This window comes from Lactuca virosa, chromosome 3 (assembly GCF_052849685.1).
Source record: "Lactuca virosa cultivar CGN04683 chromosome 3, Lactuca_virosa_CGN04683_v6, whole genome shotgun sequence".
Classification (NCBI taxonomy): domain Eukaryota; kingdom Viridiplantae; phylum Streptophyta; class Magnoliopsida; order Asterales; family Asteraceae; genus Lactuca; species Lactuca virosa.
This window is the reverse complement of record NC_136428.1, coordinates 224,325,305-224,340,119: the sequence shown is the minus strand read 5'-3', so window position 1 is coordinate 224,340,119 and position 14,815 is coordinate 224,325,305.

Here is a 14,815-nt window from a genome sequence, read left to right as displayed (position 1 = left end):
CCGAGGGATTTTCAGCAATAAATGTTCACGAAGGTCAACTTGAAGGAAGAGTGAAATGCGAGGGGTTTGTATTATTAAAGGAATGAGAGAGATAGAGGTCTCGCTAGTAGGGAAGTTGAGGTAGAGGTGGTGCAATGCGAGGGGTTTGGGTTTATAATGGTGGCAATTTGAGGTGGTAAAAGATAAATACAAAGAAAAATATAAAATAATGTGACGTTAAAAAATAGAGGTGGTTGAATAAAACCCGACACCTTCACCATAAAGAAAAAGAAAATGGAAGCTCCAAACAAACAAACCAAGGATAAATTTTGTTTAGGAAATGTGAAAAGTAACTCTATATACAATAACGGAAATGTTCTGTCCATCATGTTATAAATTGCACAACAGATTACTAAAATCATCCTTGTGGTTTGCAAAAATTTCATGTTTGGTCCATATCTTTTATTTTGCACTCAGACCGTCCTTACAGTTTCATTTTGTTGCGTTTTTGGTCCCTCGTAGACATAAAAAGATTGTATTTCCTTTTATATTTTCTTTTTCATTTTAGTTTGTTATTATTTATTAATGAAAGAAAGAAATTAAAATAAATCCATCCCTACATTCACCTCACTCTCATTGTCCGTTGTTGGACCATCAGAGACCATTCTGTTAGGAACCATCGGGCACCACCAGAAAACACCATATGTCACCAGAACACACCAGGCACCACTGGAAAATACTAGTCGCCACCTAAAATCAACACTCGCCACCGACCATAACATTCGCCACCATCGGAAAGAAAACCTCCAACAACCAACACACCATAACATTCGCCACCATCGGAAAGAGATCTAAAGTAGTAACGGAATGAGATTTGGTTCGACGGTCCATACTCTTCTTCTTGTTGCTCTCATCTGATCCGCCAAAGTTTGCATGTAACGTCCCAAAAATTATGAGGTAAAATTTCATTTTTAATTCAATGTAAACACTAATTATCTTTTAGCCATACATTCATGATCCTTTTTTTCTAATTATCCAAAAGTATTTCATGAGAAAATAGTTATCAGAGTACAATCCCAAAATCATCATAATGCGAAAATATAGATGGATACGATGCGATGAAGTCGGGCCCTTCCCTTTTGAACCGGAAGTACCTGAAAACGTAACCATAAAACCGTAAGCACAAAGCTTAGTGAGTTCCCAAAAATACCACATACCGTACAAACATACAACCAAGCATATATGTGTGCTTGCAATCCCCTTTCATTCTATTTCAACAGGATACCAGGTCTACTTTACCCCTACCACTACCATACATATCAAGCACATAGTGGGCCCCACCCGTCATCAGGACCCGCCCAGGATCGAGCTCCGCTCGGTATACAGATCTGTCAGTCATCAAGCCCCGCCTATCATCGGGCCTTGTATGGTAAGCATACTAGCACCTAACACATGCAAGAGTTACGCAGACATATAGCATCCTAACATAACAAACCATGGGCCGACATTGGCGCCTTCGACCCGCTAACACAGTGAGGAATCTCACCTCAAGCTGCTAAATCACTCGAATGAATCTCTGCCTGCTAGTTTCGAACATCCTCATACTGTCAATATCAATATCATCGAATTATAAATTGGGTCTCAACTCATAACTAGAGTCTAAGCTACGTAGCCCATAACCAGGTAAAAGACCATTTTACCCATTATCTAACTTGGCCTAAATCCAAAGCCCAACTCAACTATTCAAAAGGCCCACAACCTAAATGACAACCCAATGCCCAAATATGGCCCAATCTTCTAAATCGGGCCCAACACCCATCAAGGCCTAAAATCCAAAGAAGCCCAACATGCTAGTCAAGAGCCCAAAGCAGGAGTCTAATGGTCCAACCAGGCCCAAACTTACAAACCCAAACATTTTCCCAATACCGAAAATGTCAAGCTCAAGGCCCATCTTCTGAGTACGCGGGGCGTACTCAGCTCGTACGCTTAGCCCAACATGCCATTGATAGATTCAATGAATCTCAAAAGATCTAGGAATTTCATTTTTATTGAAATTGGTAAATTGCTTTTGCCTACCTTTATAAATTTCCAATTAGATTATGACATCCCTCTTTTAGATTGTGAATTGCATAGTTTGGTCCTAGCCTCAAATATTTATTATGGATTAAATATTAAGGATTATTTTTATCATCGAACAAAAACTACTTTTTCTATATAGATGTCTACTCTTAGTGATGTTTCTGCTCCTTCATCGTCTGCCTACAATTTGAATTTCTCCTTACTCTCGATCTTGTCCAATGTAACATTTGATGGCACCAACTACAACGATTGGATGCTCAACATTAAGATGGATCTTCATTTCGAGGGCAAAGAATATGTCCTCGAAAATGAACTTGTTGAAATCAATGAAACCACTGCTAATCCAGAACAACTAGCCTCCTACAAGAAACACTACAATGATGCAACAAAAGTTGCTTGAATCATGGTCACCACTATGGTCCCTGAATTGCAGAGGTTCTGTGAGGACTATTTTCCATATGAGATGAACAATGACCTTGTGGAAAAGTACCATAACAGAGCTTGTCAAGAGAAATATGAAGTGGTCAAAGCTCTCATGTCTTGCAAGATGAAAGAGGGAGAGTTTGTGTGCAACCACATCCATAGAATGAAAAGGTACGTGGAACAAAATAGAAATGGTCTTGAACTCCTTGCCAAGTTGTTATGATCAATTCATTTTGGCCTATCATTTGAAAAAAATAGAAACCACATTGGCCTAACTCCATAACTTGCTACAGATTGCTGAGTCGGGAATAAAGGGAAAGAATCAAGCCCCTACTACTACTAGTGCTCTCATTCTTGCCATTGGGCAAAGCAAAGGGAATAAGAGGAAGGATTCACCCAAAGCTAACTGGAAAGGCAAAGCCCATGTTCGGTCATCTAGAAATGACCCAAAGGTGAAGCCCATTTTAGACATTCCAACTGTTAGTGACCCTAAAGAGGCCACTTGTTACTATTGAAATAACAAGGGCCATTGGAAGGGGAGCTGCCCAAGTAATTGCACTACATCAAGAATGGCAAGGTGAAGCTATCATCAGCAGGTATATACACTATTCAGAATAATAACTCACAATCTACTCGTTCTTGCGTCCTTGATACAAGATGTGGTTTTCACATTTGTTCTAATTTGCAAAGACTAAAAGAAAGTGAAGAAGTGGAGCATGGGAAGATGAATCTAATAACGGGGAATATGCGATATTCTCGTGTTACCAAGATTGGAACTTATCAGCTTGTGCTTGGTAGTGATGTTAGGATTAGTTTAATTAATTGTCGCTATTCGTCAGAAATGACACGAAACATTATTTCATTTCATGCATTGTTCAGACAAGGTTTTCGTTACTCGTTTAATGATTTGACTGGTTAAATTTTAGTTTATAAAAATGGTGTTTTTATATTTGAATCTTTATCTTGCAATGGTGTGTACGAAACAATGACCTGTGTTGACAGCTTAGGAAATAGTGTATTCCACATTGATTCGTCTAATGTTTTAGACAAGGCATGCTTGTGGCATTGTCATCTTAGGCACATTAACATGAAACACATCGCCCAATTTCAAAAGGATGGAGTGTTGGAATCATTTGTGACCTAAGGCCAGATGATGAATGTGAATCTTGTCTTTTGGGCAGGATGACAAAATCACCTTTCACTGGATCTTGTGAAATAGGTGAAGGTTGGTAGACATCAAACATACAGATGTGTGTGGTGTAACACCTGTTCCAGGTATCATTTAATTTATCTAATTTTTGAAGGTTTTGTGCATGAACTTGACGAGTTGAGGAGATCCAACGTGTCGAGTAGAGATCGTATGAGAACGCGGATTTTAAATTCTACTCAACGAGTTGGAAGGCCCCGACTCGACGAGTAGGTGTTGTAAAGGAAAACACTAATTTTTAGGGGTTACACCCTATTTAAAGAACATAACCTGCCTCTTTTGGCCTCCCTTACCACTTCATTATCCAGAGAAAACCCTAACTAGACCTTGCACCTTCTTGAGTGAGTGAGAGAGAGAGAGAGAGCTTTTGTAAGCAATTTTTGGTGTGGTTGTGAAGGATTTTGGAGCTTGAAGAGGAAGGAGCAAGGAGAGAAGTAGTAGATCCATCATCTACTCTGTATTGGCAACCATCTTGAGGTATAAACTCATTACCTTGATCTTTAGTTGCTTATATCCCTTTTCTTTGAAGTAAATGGCCACTTTTGGTGCAAAATAGGGTCATACTCGGATTTGAACTTGTCATAAGGATATGGTTTTAGATCTGGACCTCTCTAGGTCCCCAATGACATAAAGTTGCTCACTTTATCCAACCTAGACCCTTTCCATGCACTAAAACCTTGTATGGAGCTTAGTTTTGATGTTTTAGCCTTGTGAGGCCTTGTATGCATATAAAGTTTGCAACTTTATGTGGTAACTGCACTAGGGGAGGGTGGATCTGAAGTTTGGGACCTTAGATCCCACTGAAAAGGGCTGAACACAAAAGGGATTGAAGGAACTCATCGAGTCCCTTAGTAGACTTGACAAGTCGGGTAAGGTTTACCCGTTTTCGAGATTCTGAATGAGTGTAGTGAAGGATTAGGGTTTTGGGACTGCATGAACTTTTAGTTTTCTGGTCAATTGATGAACTCGATGAGTCACTTTAGTGACTTGGCGAGTCGACATGGATTCAGTGGATTGGACTCGAGAGGAACTCGACGAGTTGCTAGGATGCACTCGACGAGTTGAGGTTAACATGGACTGTTGACCTTGACTGTTGACCTTGACTTCGACCAGGGTTGACTTTGAGGGTATTTATGGTATTTCGGGTTTGTGACAAGCTAATCACATGATGATTATAGGCAGTTGAGTTGGAGCAGTACGTGGGATTTATCCGATCTTAGCTTGTCAATTCAACATTCGAAAGGTGAGTCTTCTCACCATACCAATGAGTCTAAGGCACCAAGGCCGACCTATTTTGTGATCGGTAGATTGTCGATTGACTATGCGTTATGTTAGTATGACATTTGTATGGAAGACCCCGGGGGGTTCCCGTGACATTTGGTATAAGACCTTGGAGGGTTTCCATGGCACCCTAGTATATATTTGCATGTTTAGTTTGTATTGTATTTTCTTGGTAGAGAAGACCATGTGGGGGTTCCCATGGCAGGAAGACCATGTGGGGGTTCCCATGGCAGGTAGTTAAGACCACATGGGAGTTCCAGTGGCACTAGGTGTAAGACCTTGGATGGTTTCCATGGCTTCCTTATATGGTATACGCATGGCTTATGTGATATATGTATCTTTTAGAGCTAATATGATATGTGTGTGACATCCCCATTTTCACGGCCAGAAAAGACCGATTTCGTTTATGCTTTTAAAATAAAATCAGAGTAATCTTTCAAAAGATATTGTGGAATTTGTCCCCAAAACAAAATATGATAAAAATTTATCAAAGCATTTCTTAAAGAAATGTATTTTCATTATATTACAAAACCTCGAGATGTCATGTTCCGATACAGACCAAAAGTATAAACAGTACGATATAGGCCTTACAACAGTTATTTACATCTACTGGTCTATAATCCAAAATCCCTCGTCATCATCCAACTATGCTCTTGTTCCACTACCTGTAATATAAAAAGCTGAGTGGGTCAGGCTTGGGAGCCTGGTGAGCACATAGGGTTTTCAACCCACAATAAATAAATTTATTAATTTCATTAACAAACAATAACCCTGATTAGCCATTCCCGTTATCCTCACTTTACGTCCCTAAACACCTATCATAAGGGACCTAGCCTAAGAATTATCATCGGGATGGACACTACTACTAAGGGGATTCCTCAGCCATATATGTCCGTAAGGAAACCATGAGCGGGATAGAGTACACCAGCGAACATATTGTTCACCAACACCTACAGGTTGCGACCCTGCTAGCGTTCCACTGGACTGTCTAGAAAGGTCCGTGGTCGTCATCTATACTCCGCTAGATGACTACAACAACAATAACATCGAGGCCTCTCATCATTTTATCACGCATCAACTATTTCATCTACCCATGTTTTACCCAACATATTTGTAGATAAAAATGCATATACAGTTTAAAACTTGTATAAAACATCTATTCAACACCCATCTCAAATAAACAAACAATATATATATATATATATATATATATATATATATATATATATATATATATATATATATATATATATATATATATATATATATATATATATATAGACACACACACATAGTACATATTTTATAGAAAATACTTCATATCTATGTGTAAGATGAAAGTGACTACACACTCACTTGATAAGACGGCTGTTGGACAATACTTCGTCCCTTAAAATAATATTTTTCGATGAAACCGGGATGTTTTCTCAAAAAGTGGGTTTCACGCGGACAGTGTTTCGACTCAAAAAACTCTTTTCACGGGATCTTCGGACTCTCCGGGGCTTGCTTACGATGCTAGGATGATACTCTAGGCTTGGGGGTATTTAGTGTAGGTAAAAATAAAGAAAAGGGTGAAAAAGGGCAAATTTTGTAAACATTTTCGGGGCAGCCTCGCACCCTATTTATAGTATCTGAAGCACCTAATTACGTTGGGCCTAATTCCTGGTACGCAAGGCGTACTGCCTTGCAAGGCTCTTCGATGGGCGTACGTTTTCATACGATGGGCATACGAAGGGATCAACCCGTACGCGTCAAGGCTACAAACACGTTTCTATCATGAGAAGGAGTAGGGGGTGACTGATTCCGGATCACGTACACGAGTACGCTGGGCGTACTCCGAATTTTCAAACTTCAAAAGTTCGTAACTTTCGCATACGACCTTTGTTTTTTACGTTCTTTATATCCACGCGTAGGTGAGGCCATGCTCTACAACTTTCGTTTAGACTCCGTCAGCTAATTTTGACTTTATTTTTAAAGTTATATTTTTAACAGGCCGAGACAGGAAAAGTCTGTTAAAAATTCATAACTTCTTCATCCGACGTCCGTTTTCGTCTGTCTTTTTAACGTTAAACTACTATTGACGAGATCTTTCATTCTCGTTTAAGTTGTGTCGGCTAAAAATCACTCGATCTATAATTCAAATTTCGGGCTGCATACTGTTATGCCAAACTTAAGAAATTCATAACTTCCTCATACGAAGTCAGATTTGGACATTCTTTTTATGCACGCTCTCGGTTTAATGTATACTATGACTTTTATTTAGATCGCTAAGGCTAAAAAGCACTTTATCATAAACTCACTTTTTATTTCACACAACGTCATGTCGGTTCTGTCGCGAAACTTCGACATGTCATAACTTCTCCGTTATAACTCGGATTTCGGTGTTCTTTATATCTCCGGAATCCTTGTTTCAACCACTACAACTTTATTTATAGATATAGAGTTTATCTAACATTTATTTTTGACGCTTATTTTTATCCTTAAATTATTAAATCATAATAATTAAGTATAAAGCACATAACACTCAAATAATACATCTTTATTACTTCAAAAAAAATTACAAAGGTTGACCTAGACTATTACATCATCATTAATGCCTAGCCTAGAAACACGGACGTTACATTATGTGTAACATCCAGATTCCCAAGTATACTATTTTATTCATTTGACTCGGGATTTGTTGAGTGAATCGACGAGTTGGTGCCTCAACTCGTCGAGTAGAGTCGCGACTGATGACGAGGATTAATGAACGGACTCGACGAGTCTGTGAGTCGACTCGCCGAGTCAACGCTGTTGATGGAAACCCTAAATTCTTGGGCCTGTGGCCTATTTAAAGGCACTTATAGCCTCATTTGCGGCTATCCTTCCCTAAGAGCAAACCCTAAACGACCCTTGAGCTGTGAGAGAGAGTGCTTAGCTAATTGTGAGCTTTTAGTGCTCTTTGTGAAGAGAAAGGAAGCATTTCAAGCCAAGAAACAAGAAGGTGTTGTTAGATCCGAGGTGGTTTCACTCCAGAACGTCTACAGGAGGTATTAAGCTTCACCATTCTCATTTCTTCATGTAGATCTTTTGTTTGTGGGAATATAGGGTTTCTTCTCCCAAAATATGAGGAGCTTGAGTGATTCATGCTCATAGAGAGAGATGGAATTCAGATTTGGGTCATGTAAGGTCCCTAGAATCCAGATCTCTTTGCTTTATTCAACCATGTTAAGTGATATTGAGTGAAGATCCTTGATGAGTTGAGATTTGGCATTTCAAGCTCTTAATGTCGTGCATGGACATAAAGCCTATGACTTTACGTGATAGATGAGCCTTAGGAGTATAGATCTAGAGTTTGGGTAGGTTCCCTGCCTTGGAATCATCTGATTAAGGTGAGAGTCTGAATGGACTCGCCGAGTCAAGGCGCTAACTCGACGAGTCAGTTAGGGTTTCTGATTTAACTGTCGATGCTATTACTCGGTGAGTTAGGGTTAACTCAGCGAACTGAATCACTTCAAAGAATGAGGAGAATCGACTGGACTCGGCGAGTCACTCGAGTGCACTCGGCGAGTCATGTCAATTTGGGACTGTTGACCTGAATTGACCACTGTTGACTTGAGAGCTTGACCAACATTAGTAATAGAAATTGTGGAGGAGTAAAATGGACTTTTACCCATTTCAAGAGTTGGAAAAGAGTTAGAGAGACTTGTGATGTAAGAATGAGGTTTTGATTAGAGATGTTTATAAAATGTGTTAGGGGGAGGCTAGTTCGGGATTTACGAGTACGTGTTTATTACTTGCTGACTACGAGGTGAGTCTTCTCACTATACTTATCATGAGTGGTATCTTGTTGTGATTGAGCTGTTTATGTGCTATCTGTGTATTGTAATAATTTGCATTATGTCTTGATGTTTTAAGTTGTTTATTGTTGTTATGAGTTTACCGAGTTGGGACCGGAGGGTCCTACTAAGACACATTGACCGGAGGGTCTTACAGAGTTATAGCCTCGAGTGGCTAATTATTTGTGTGTGTGGTATTTTGGGGAACTCACTAAGCTTCGTGCTTACTGTGTTATGTGTTATGTGTTTCAGGTACTTCCGAGGATCGCGGGAAGGCTCCAGCTTGATTGTACACACTTGTTCGGGACCATGTTGAGGATTTTGGGATTTGATTGTAATTGGGAATGATGATGATCTTTGAGACACTTATGGTTTTTATTTATATAATAATATAACACATGAGATTTATGAGTTTTAAAAATGAAAATTTTGGTTGGAAATTTATGGTGTTACAAGTTGGTATCAGAGCCTTGGTTTGAGGGATTCGGATATACCTTCGGGTGTATCTGGACTCAAGCTGAGGATTTGAGGAAAATTTTCAAAGTGAATGATTTTCTAAAGAATAAGAAAGAGTTTCAAGAGAAAGAAAAATAGAGAAGTGTGTACAATCAGCCAGAGCCCGAACGGTGATTTCCCAAAATACCATTTTCCTTGTGTTATGCAATACTTATGATGTATTTTACTAGAATTGCATACTAGAGAGTAGGCTAGGTATCTCATATTGGAGTTGCCTGATTTGTGATGCCTTAGCCTAGGGAAATGTTTCTGATCAGTGTTATCTGCTATTGCTTGGGTATGTGATGAGTTTTGAGTCGGGGATAATCTAGGGAGAGATGCTTAAATGAGCTTATCAGAGTCTTCTGAGAGAGTGGACCATGATGTATAAGGTATAGAGTAATTTCGAATTAGAATCCTGGGAGGAGGACTTGGTGATTACACATGGGGTGTAGCAAATAGTATTGGGCCCGTACTACTGAAAGCACCCGGTCTGCATGAAACCAAGTAAGGATCCTCAGGATACTAAGGAGTGGGTAGGGGCGAGTAGTCGAGTGTGAGTTTACATGATTGAGTCTCTGATGTTTTATGTTGTGTTTCAGAGACATCATGGTGGTTACGCGCCACAACGCAGGGGGCAGCGGTACCAGTGACAAGGAGATTTGCCGGATGATTCATGAGGAGGTGGCCTCAGCTATTCGAGAGGCGATACCAGAGATGTTTGGGTCTATTAAGACCATACTGATTGAGACCTTTGATGAGCGTTACGCTGCTGTTACTGAGGCTGCTGCTTCTGCAGCCACTGCAGCTGTTGCTGCGGCCAGGCCACAGGGAGGCGACGCGTTGTTGTACCGAGAGTTCAGCAACACGAAACCGCCAGAGTTTGATGGGACTCAGGATCCGATTGTTGCCATGAGTTGGATTTCTGATATCGAGGGGTGGTTTTACACATGTTCATCCTCTGAACATGTGAGAGTCCGATTCGCACTGAACCAGCTTCGCTTAGGAGCGAAGGACTGGTGGAAGTTTGTGACAGCTAGCTTTTCTCCTGCAGAGCATGTTGCAGTGACTTGGGAGAGGTTTACATAGTTGTTTAGAGATGAGTACGTTCCTCCGGTGGAAAGGGAACGATTGGCCCAAGATTTTCCGTCACTGAGACAGAAGACCGAGACAGTGACTGAGATTACTAGGATGTTTCACGAGAGGGCGTTGTTCTGCCCCGAGCATGTGTCTACTGAGCAGGCACGCATGAGCATACTGAGGAGGGACATTCGGGAGTTCGTGGTGAACTCGTCTTATCGGATATTTACCGAGTTGCAGGCAAATGCCAGGAGGAGGGAGATCGAGCTGGAGACGCAGGCGAAGGAGGATTTGGAGTCTCAGGGAAAGGAGAGGAGGCCAGTGCAGCCACAGCCGGCGGCCAAGCGGGCTAAGCCCGCTGATTCGAGAGTAGGGGGTCAGAAGGGCCGCACTTGTAGCAAGTGCGGCAAGAGTCATGAGGGTTCTTGTCGGGCATGGATTTGCTACAAATGTGGCAAAGAGGGGAATATGGCGAAGGATTTCCTCAAGGGATTTTCGGTTTGCTTCCATTGCAACCAGACTAGTCACCGGAAGGCTGAGTGCCCACAGCTGACTCGGTGATCAGTTCAGACCACTACTCCTCCTGCTCTACGCGTTCCTGATAGTCGTCCACTGAAGACCGAGGCTCCGAAGGCTCGTGGGAGGGCATTTCAGTTAACAGCGGAGGAGGTCCGCGCAACACCAGATGTCGTGGCTGGTATGTACGTTCTTTACTTCTGTTGTTTATGATTCGTGATACTTATACTATGTTGCATTTAGGTAATTTTCTTGTGAACTCAGTACCTGCTTTAGTGTTATTTGACTCGGGTACCAGTCGATCTTTCGTATCCTTAGCTTTTAGCCGCCACATCAGCATCCGGCGTGAGGCATTGAGTCGACCCTTGAGAGTTTCTATAGCTGATGAGCATGCAGTTCTTGCTATGGATGTGTTCCGAGAGTGTGTGTTGGAGATTTTTGGGGTAGAGTTTCCTATTGATCTGGTGCCAATCGCGATGGGGGATGTCTGTGTCATTGTGGACATGGATTGGTTGAGTCGTTTCGGAGAAGTGATCGACTGCGAGCGTCAGATGGTGACTATACGAGATCCTAGTGGGGGAGTGCTTACAGTATATGGCGAGGGTACCAGATCTGGATCAGCTTTCTGTTCCGCTGCCAGAGCAAGGCTACATCAGGGATGTATGGGTTTTGTAGCGTATGTGATGGATACGCGAGTTACTGCTGGGAGACCGAGTTCTATCGCGGAGGTTCCCGTAGTGAGTGAGTTTCCAGATGTTTTTCCCGAGGAGTTACCGGGTGTGCCTCCCGAGAGGCAAGTGGAGTTCCGTATTGATTTGATTCCGGGAGCGGCGCCTATCCCCAAGGTACCTTATCACCTTGCGCCGCCAGAGATGCAGGAGTTATCCTCACAGATTCAGGAGCTGCTGGGGAAGGGATTTATTCGACCAAGTAGCTCGCCGTGGGGAGCGCCGATCCTTTTTGTCAGGAAAAAGGATGGTTCACACCGGATGTGCATTGATTAACGGGAGTTGAACAAACTAACGGTCAAGAACCGTTATCCACTCCCGAGGATCGATGATTTGTTCGATCAGCTGCAGGGGGCGTCTTGGTTTTCCAAGATTGATTTGAGATCTGGGTATCACCAGATGAGAGTGCGAGAGGAGGATATTCAGAAGACGGCCTTCAGGACTCGTTATGGGCATTACGAGTTCACGGTGATGCCTTTCGGACTCACCAACGTACCGGAAGCGTTCATGGATCTCATGAACCGGGTGTGCAGGCCTATGTTGGACCGGTCGGTAATCGTGTTCATTGATGATATCTTGGTGTATTCGAGGTCCAGGGAGCAGCATGAAGAGCATTTGCGTGAGATTCTTGGGGTATTGAGGTCGGAGAGGATGTATGCTAAATTCTCCAATTGTGATTTCTGGTTACGAGAGGTCCAGTTCCTGGGACACCTTGTTAATCAGCATGGGATTTTGGTCGATCCGGCCAAGGTCGAGGCAGTCTTGGCCGGCTACTATCGGAGGTTTATCAAGGATTTCTCCAAGATCGCGGTTCCTCTCACCAGATTGACCCGGAAGGGCATTGCATTTGTTTGGGGGCCTGAGCAGCAGGCATCATTCGAGACTCTTCACCAGAGATTGTGCGAAGCTCCAGTGTTGACTCTTTCGGAGGAAGTGGAGGACTTTGTAGTGTTCTGTGATGCGTCCATTTCGGGGATGGGTGCAATATTGATGTAGAGGGGTCGTGTAATAGCATATGCGTCGAGGTAGCTAAAGCCTCATGAGACGAGATACCCCACTAATGATTTGGAGTTAGGGGCAGTGGTGTTCGCCCTCAAGATTTGGCGCCACTACTGTGACAACCCGAAATTGTTTTGCTTTTAAAGCTCAGTCAGTCAACTCATCAGAGTGTCAGACTCATTGATAATGAGTTCTAGCCTGGTTAAAGGTCATTTTAAGGAGTTTTAATCCTAGTACACTTAAGGAATGAGTGTTAGAATGTACCTGCTAGAGACACTGTGCAACATACGAGCCTTAATCCTCATCAAAAGGAGTTCACGGCCACAACACTTGAGTTTACAGCCGTAAAATCAAGGTGGGCCGTAAACTCCCTCCTTATAGGCTTATATCCTTCAACTTTCTTCATTCTTTCATTTCCAACTCAAGAACACTCCAATTCTCTCTCAACCATCATCCCGATTTTCATCCTAGATCTTCAAAAGTGGTAAGTGTTCTTCCTTGATTTGTTGTTACACTTCATCTACTAGTTACACTCTTTGATTTCATCCATGAAAACATTCATTTTAACTAGATCTTCAAATCTTCAAGTTTCACCAAGAACACCAAGAACACACACTAGTGTTCTTGGCCAAAATCGACCCTTTCAAGCCTCTATACCGACTTGTTAAGTCTCGGGACTTCATTCGTGGAACTTCTCATCCTTACACGCGTATTCGTTGAATCACCCACATCAGGTGAGTTCATACCCCGTAATGAATCTTTTAACTGTTTTAAATGCTTTTACGCGGGGAGGGGGGGGGGGGGGGCGGGGGGGGGGGGGAATACAAGTTGAACACAATGATAATTGTGTAAATGTTTATTATAAACATTTTCAAAAGATTACTTATGTCATTTATAAGTTGTCAAATCATTTCAAAAACTCTTTCCAATTTATGGTACTTTATAGTTTAACAAAACTCCGTTTTTAAAGTACAAGCGTAACTTAGTGGTAAAATGAGTATTTTTAACAACAGTCCAAGTACATTACTAGTAAACTATAATAGGTATAGTTTAAGGGTTCAGTTCATACTATAACAGATACATAGAGCAACATACTATAACAAGTACAGAGGAGAACATACTATAACAAGTACAAAGGGGAAACATACTATAACTAGTATAGAGAGAAACACACCACACTAAGTACCAGGGAAAAGCACACCACACTAAGTACCAGGGAAAAACACACCACACTAAGTACCAGGGAAAATCACACTAAGTACCAGGAAAAAGCACACTAAGTACCAGGGAAAAGCACACCACACTAAGTACCAGGGAAAAGCACGTAAAATATATCTTTCTGGTTTGCGTTAACTTTAGTACGATTACACGTGTCTGGGTTAGCAGACACGAGATGATGAAATATAATAATATATATTCTCAGTTACATACGAGTTCACATTAAACCTTTAATTAACCAACTTAGGACTAAAGGCTACTTTAGACTCCCCGAGGTGTATTGTACATTTAATACTACCTGGAGTCTGTATTTTATTACTTAAGACTCCCCGAGATGTATAGTCATTTAATACTACCTGGAGTCTATATTTTACTACTTTAGACTCCCTGAGGTGTATTGTACATTTAATACTACCTGGAGTCTGTATTTTATTACTTTATAGCCAGCAGTGTCACGGCTGAGGTAAAATATTATTTTCCCTATTACACTTAGTTTGTGAACTTCTCACATATTCATTAATGTATAATCTATATTTATTTAATGAGAGTCTCACGCGGGAAAATACACACTAATACAAGAAACAAACACACATAACATTTGATGCCTTGGTAGAAGGCTACGTTTAGTAGAAAGGGCCATAATTCTAACCTTATGATTCCTTAATGTATACATCAAAGGATACATATATATCAATAGGATCCGACAGGTAATAGGATGTGTGCTCTCCGCTTCATTTCCTGTTCCTTGTTTGGTTGTGGGCTTGGAGCAGATTCACCCAGTCTATTATCTATTCGATCCTAGATATATATGTCCAGTATACATTGAGTCATCATAAGGGTACCAGGTATGGGTCAAGTCATAGGACACAGAATCAATGCACAGTTTTCTAGTACATAACATTACCTTCCAAATCAGAACTTTTGGTATTCAACACTAGAAACTTACCAATTAAGGGTTTAATCCATTTTATTAAACCAGTATAAACTTAAAG